This window comes from Octodon degus, unplaced genomic scaffold (assembly GCF_000260255.1).
Source record: "Octodon degus isolate 3935 unplaced genomic scaffold, OctDeg1.0 scaffold00029, whole genome shotgun sequence".
Classification (NCBI taxonomy): Eukaryota; Metazoa; Chordata; class Mammalia; order Rodentia; family Octodontidae; genus Octodon; species Octodon degus.
Window position 1 is genome coordinate 426,299 of NW_004524605.1, and position 6,886 is coordinate 433,184.

Consider the following 6,886-nt stretch of genomic DNA (forward strand, 5'->3'; position numbering starts at 1 on the left):
AATTCAATCCTTGTAATCTAGCTCAAGGGTATATTGAATTTTCTAGATTTACAATAATTTCATTGAAAAAAATTTGTTTTTTCCCAAATATAACTAGCTCATATGTTTTTGCACTATTTCTTTAAGTAGCACTTTTTAAATAGTCTTGATTTAGTAGTTAAAGCAGATATTCACTTTAAAAAAATTCATGCATGCAAACACAGAAGTGGCTTTCCTTGTGGCATTTTGATACAGATGTGGCATCAGTGGGTCCTTCCCTCTTTCCGGTCCACATCTGCTTCCTCTTCCTAAGAGTTTCCCTTCTCCTCCTCTCAGGCATCACATTTTGCTGGTACTTTCGATAAAAAATAATACAGTCTCTCTGGTAGAATGAGATTTGCTGTTGGTTTGATCATATGTTTGCCTTGATCATATGTTTGCCTTGGTCAACACTGCTTCTGTTTTATTTGGCATTTTTATTAAAAATATCTTTTAAATTGTATTAAATACCTGGGTGCATTTCTTGACATAACCAGTGATTTTTTCCCTTCCTAAGTGTTCTCCAATTTTGAGTGACTTCTTGTGTTTGGAGCAAGCCCTATTTGGTCGCACGTGTGTGTGTGTGTGTGTGTGTGTGTGTGTGTAATATTATTTTTGGTACATTACTGAGTTCAATGCTCAAACAATCTGCCCTAAACCAAATGTAATTGTGAAAATAAAGTAAAAGCAAAATGAAAGTAGTAACCCCTAATCGTATGTCGCTGCACAGGAAGAGCAGCATGTCTGGCAGCGAGAACCTGCCCTTGCAGAACAGGGTCTGCATGTGGAAGGCTGCGTGGGTCTCTGCAGAAAGCCTGCTCTGGCATTTTTGTTTCTTATTTTTTTCTGTCTCCTTCTCACTGAGACACTGGGCATGATGCTGGAGACCCAACAGCCACCTCAGGACTTTGCTGAGGTGTTTGTCAGAGCAGGAAGGAGTCCAGAGGACACATAGCCACCACCCTAACTGTGGCCTGCATTTGCATGAAGAAAGACACTCTTGTCTGGGTGTCATTGGCTACAGATAATTCCCTACTGAGAACAGCAGTGGAAGAGCCAGCTCCCCCGGCAAGGACAGTACCTGTGTACTGCAACCACTGCATCATCAGTCTGCTAAGGTGAGGGACAGCAGGCTGTGGGGGAGCGGCACTGTGTTGTGGGAGGTGCTATCCTGCGAAAGTACGGACTGCCCTGGGGGCCCAGTGCTGACCAAGACACCAGTCACCTTCACAGCTGAAGCCAGTCCTTGAGACCAAGCCCCGTATCAAGAACCCACCCGCCAGCCCCTGTGCCACCACCAGGGCTCCAGCTCTGCACTGAGCCCTCCCTCCAGAGTTGTCCTCACAGAGGTCAGTGTTCCACCCAGCTTTCTGTTTCTCCTGCATCAGTGCTAGTGTTCAAATTCTGATGGGCTGGGGCTTCTCTATCCTTCTCTAAACTGTGCGACCCACAGACACTGCTGGGGGCAACCGTTCCAAGTCCACGCTATGCCCTTGTTGGCCCCGCCATTTCTGGTTGTGGCGCTGCACCGCCCCCAAGAAGTGTTCTGTTCAATGTCTCCAGCAGCCCTGGTCCTGGCCCCTATGTGTTGAGAGGCTCTGTTCCCGTAGCTCCCGACACCCAGGTACTTCTGTGGGCCACAGTTGCCTCCTGACCATGAAGGGAAGACACTCAGCTGGGAGCCTTTGAGCTTTAATTGGCAAAAAATGGCATCCGCCTGACTTAAACATCAAAGGGAATATACTCACTCACACACTTGAAAAGTCCAGGAGTAGATTTCGGGTGAAGTTTGTTCCAGCTGCTAACAAAATACCAGGGAGACACTCTTTCTCAGCTCTTCCTTCCGTAAGGGCAGAGTCCTCCTGAGTTCTCAGTTTCTCTGGGGTATTCCTTCATGTTAGCAAAACAGCCGTCACAGCTCCACACTTGTATGTTTTTGCCACCCACAACAGATGGAAAAATCTCAGCAAATATCTCATATTGTGTTGGCTCTGGTGACTCAAGGAATAATCTCGATAGTACCTCTCTGAGGTAAAAGTCATTCTGCTTATTCTTTGGGGACCTATCTTTCCTTTTTTGTGATTCAAAGGGGGCCTCAACAAGCAGAGGGCCAATAGTTCTTTTCACAGGCCCCTCAAGGCCCCAGCCTGAGATGAACTGGGCCTTGGGTGTCCTAGCTCAGAAGGACACTGCAGGAGGCACCAGAAGGAGCAGGACGTGTTGGCCTGAGGGCTTGAGAGCTGCTGGGAATAGGCCTCGCAGCGAGAGTGAGAGTGTCCACAATGGGAGAGGGATGCAGGGACAGTGGCACTGGGGCAGGGGACAGGGACAGCTTCTAGAGAGGTGGCAGGTAGGCAGTGCAGCAGAGCAGCCCCGAGGCTGTGTGGAGCCTTTGGCAGTGTCGTGTGAGGAAGAGGGCACAAACGGGTTGAGCAGAGCCCTGTGTTCTGTGTGGGCATCTTGCTGGGGTGGAGGGCGACGGCCCAGTTGCACACCCCTGCTGCAGCTCCTCCTTTCACCCCGCTGGCTGCATCCAGCTGCTCTCCTGGACTCTGTGTAGGAGTTACTAGTGGACAGCAGGACCCTCTTGCTGTCCACACCCAGGCAGGAAAGCACGTGAAGCCAAGTGTAGGGTGGAAGGGTCCCCATTCTTGCCCCAGGAAAGAGCAAGCTGTGGGAGGACATAAAGGACCTAAGGCAAAGGAGGCCAGGGACTGAGCAAGGACCACCCACTTGGGGACAGAGCAGACACAGAGCAACTACAGCAAGAGTCACCTGGGCCATGCTGGGCCTTACCTCTCTGACCTTACACAGGAGGACACCCAGGTTCAAAGAAGCCAAGGGGCCTCTGGGTTCTGGGAGAGGATGGTCCAGGCCCTCCTTGCCTCGTAGGGCTGTCCTCTGTTCACTGCAAATCACACTCAAAGTTGGAGAAGGGGCCCATGAAGGGCCAGAGTTAGGGCAGCTACAGTAGGGTGGGGGCCAGGCGAGGGGGTACCCCACGACCTGTGGAAGTTAGGCAGAGGGTGGAAGAGCCGGGTGTCTCTCCCTGCTCCAAGAGAACCACTGCCCAGATCCTGTCACTGCCCAAGAAATGCCGTGGTTCTGCACGGCAAGCTGAGCCTGTGCTGAGGGAAGAGGCAGAGATGGAGCCAGAGCAAAGCTCAGGCTCCTGGAGGGCCAGCCTGTGCCAGGCGCTTCCCCACAGAGACCCCCTGGACTGTCACCCCCATCTCGGGTGCTACTACCCATTCAACCTCTGTGGGTGCAAAGACAAAGTAACCAGCGCAAGGTCATCTGCTGGGAACTGCAGCTCCAGAGAGTCTTCAGGCTCATCTCCACCCATCCCAGCGTGATGTGGAGGGAAAGAAAGAGGCCTCCACACACTGGCTTGCTGGGCTTTGGGGCGGGTGCCCACACCAGCAGCAAGCCCCACCTGCCCACTGCCCTGCCGCTTTACCAGCAGGGTCTGGCAGCTTCTTGGTTCCCGTGCCTGTACCCAGGTGCAGGGAATCTGGGTACAGACTCGCTGCTGAAAGGGCCAGGGGTAGGGCCTTGGCTGAGCAGAGCTGCTTTCTTCCCAAAAGGAGCAAGGGCCAGACCCTGGGCTTCTTGCCAGGGAGGGAGGGATTTGGCCAGATTAGACCTGAAAAAGGCACAGGCCTCTCAGATGAGTTCCTCTCCACTTCAGATTCAAGTTCCAAGCTTTAAACTAGCTTTTGTGTTCATCTTTGGCTTTGCGGCAAGGACGAGCTTCAGGTTTCCAGGTAGGACTCCAAGGCCCTGCCTAGAGAACAGAGGCACAAGGCCTCCGTCCTCTCCAGGCTTCCCTCTAAAAAAGACCTTTGAACAGATTTGGTGAACTTTTCTCTTCTGTATTGTTTTAATTGGTTGTAATAAATTGTGGTTTCATTAAAAACTACAGATCAAAAAAAGTTGTTTAAAAAGGTAAGTCACTGATTGGAAGATTAGTTGGATTTTTACCTAGAACAGAGAGCAACAGTGTGATTCAGCAGCATCTTAATATTCAAACAAACCAGTCTCCCCCTCTTACTGCTGGGTGTAGCTGTGGCTGTTCCCCAAGTCCTGTGTCAGAAGCGTGGTCCTCGCAAGGTGGTGCTCACTGTGAGGTAATAAGGTCACTGCTAGTGCTGTGCGGGAGGAAGGGCCAGACGCTGGTCCTGAGGAGTGCGTGGGTGGCTGTGACAGAGCAGGCTGACTGTGTCTCTCTGACTTCCTGTCTGCTTCTCCGCCCAGCTCGCCTCTCACCACCCGATGCCTCCGCAAGCAACAATGCAGCCAGCGCCACACCTCTGGCCGCCAAGCCTTCAAGCTGTATAACCCTTTTCCTTACAGTGTTCCCAGGTTCACACAATGCCACACAAAACAAGGCTAAAACACCTTCTAAAATATTTTAAAATCACGATTTGATTTTCAAGAGTGGACAGAAAAGCTGCTGCAAAGAGACACAGGGACAGTGGGGTGAGACCTGGCAGCTGAGCAGACCCTCCAGGTCGAGGGCCCCTCCAGTTCTCAGGGGTGTTAGCCTTGGTCCACATGGGACGAAATGCTTGGTAACCAGCTGGCAAGGAGACAGTCCTCATGAAAGATGCAGAGCAGGAAAGGAGAGTGATAGGGAACAGTGGAGGTGGAAACAGAAGTCAAGCTTCCAGGAGGACTGCCTGGAGCTCCCAGAAATGGGAAGAAGATCAAAAGCATTCTTTCCTAGAGCCTTCAGAGGGAGCGAGGCCTGTGCACAGCTTGATTTGAGATGTCTGGCCTCCAGAACCATGTGAGAATAAAGGCACATTGTGGGTGGTGACAGCAGCCATGCCAAACTCATACTACCACTCACAAGGGGCCACAGGGCAAGTAGGAAGCCATGCAGGCTGCCCCAAAACAGCCCCCCGCAAGCCTGCATCTTCCATGCTGGTCCATGTTCAGCATTTGCTGGAGTTACTCACCACCAAGATTTTTTTAAATGTCTGACTTTATTTTCCTCTAAATAGCCTTATTCTAAAATGCAGTATTCCATCTCTACATTAAATATACAACTGGATTCATTTTCCATAAACAGAAAGAAGTTATGAAAATAAGCTCAAAGATGGGGCCGGGGAGATGGCTCAGTAGAATTAGCACTTCCCTGGCAAACGCAAGGGCCTGAGTTCAATCCCTGGTTCCAGAAAGAAAGAAAGAAAGAAAGAAAGAAAGAAAGAAAGAAAAGAAAGAAAATAAGCTCAAAGGAAACAGATCTGCTGTGACATGCCCACACACCCACCCTGGTCTCTGAGTCTGTGGCCTGAACTTTGTGTCTGAAAGCAGGACGGGGCTGATGTCTTGGAGGACTCAAAGGAAAGTTAGCACCAGAAGAGCTTCCCTTGCTGTGTGACTCAATGGGCCTGCACCCCACAAGGCAGAACCCTCTGGACGATCGCAGACTCACCACTCTTGTCACTAAGGCCCAACCAGCCCAGGCAAAGTAATCACACAGGAGGCCGTGCAGGATGGTGTTGGCAGCCACTGTTGGGAAGAGGGCTTCAGGATGGAACAGTAGGAATGGCAGGGTTTCCTGTCCAGGGAACACTGGAAAATTAAGTCTATATCATGGGGAACTGTGAGGAGGAGGGCACGGGGCTAGGCAAGGCCACAGGCTGCCTCAGAAGAGATCCGCAGTCAACAGCATGAATTGGTGTAAGAATCTCCTGGAGTCTGGAGATGGCCGGCTGATGAGCTGGTCTTGCTGCTGTTCTGAAATGTTAAGGGATAGCATGAGGGTATTACTCTCTAAACAGCACAGTATGACAACTATGTATCTGGTGTCTGCACTGTCTACAGTTCTAAGTCACCTAGAGATGATTTACTGCACACGGAACACATGTTAAGTTATGGGCAACTATGCAACAGCTCTGAGCATCTGCTTAGGCTGGCTTCAGGAGTGAGGCACTCTGAAACCAGTCTCCCAGATAGTGAGAGACTGCACTGTGCCTGAGAGGGAGACCTGCGGCTAGGCTCCAGGGCACATGCAAGAGAGAACACAGTGGCACTGTTTAAATAATTGCCAGAGTTGGAAACAGAACGCAGCTGCAGGAGACCCAAATTTCAAGGCATGGACTCACTCAGACATGCAAGAAATGAGTGCGAAGAGCTTTTGGTCTGCCTTGCAGGCTCTGCACCCTGCCCGAGAGCCCAGCTGGGAGAGCAGACCCACAGGCCTTCCTGAGGGGAGAGCAAAAGGCAGGCGGTCACACTCGGGTCGCCTCCCTGCAGGTCCTGTCTCCTTGCCAAAAGCCCTGTGTCCCAGCAGGCAGCCCTCTACAGACCCTTCCTTCCTGGATTTCTGGTAGTGCTCATGGCTCCTGTCTCTTTGGACATCAGGAGTTGACAGTACCTTGCTGTGGCAGGCACTGAGGGCCTTTTCTCCACTCCCTGCACACCTGGGGAGAATGTCATGATACACTTGCTTCCAAAGAAAAAAACCCTGCCATTTGCAACCATGTAGATGAAATGATAGAACTCTTGGCTAAGAGAGATCGGCCAGTCACAGAGGATAATACTGTATTTACTGAGGTATCTACCTTGGATGTAAATGAGGCAGAGAATAAAGCAATGATTTCTGGGGATGGGGGCAGGAGAACACAGAAAATTCTTATAGTTTCTGTTGCAAAAAATGAATAAATTCAAGTGGTTAGCCTTACTGCAGCATTTATAATTATAAACAGGTATGGTACATTTTTAAACTATGCTAGAAAAGATAGGTTTCGAATTTCTGCCAACTTCCAGGAACCCCCAGACCCAGTCCTAGCCCAGGTCCGGTGAGTGTGTGGAGAGCTTCCTGCTACCCTGCGCCGGCGGGACCAGTCCCAGCCCA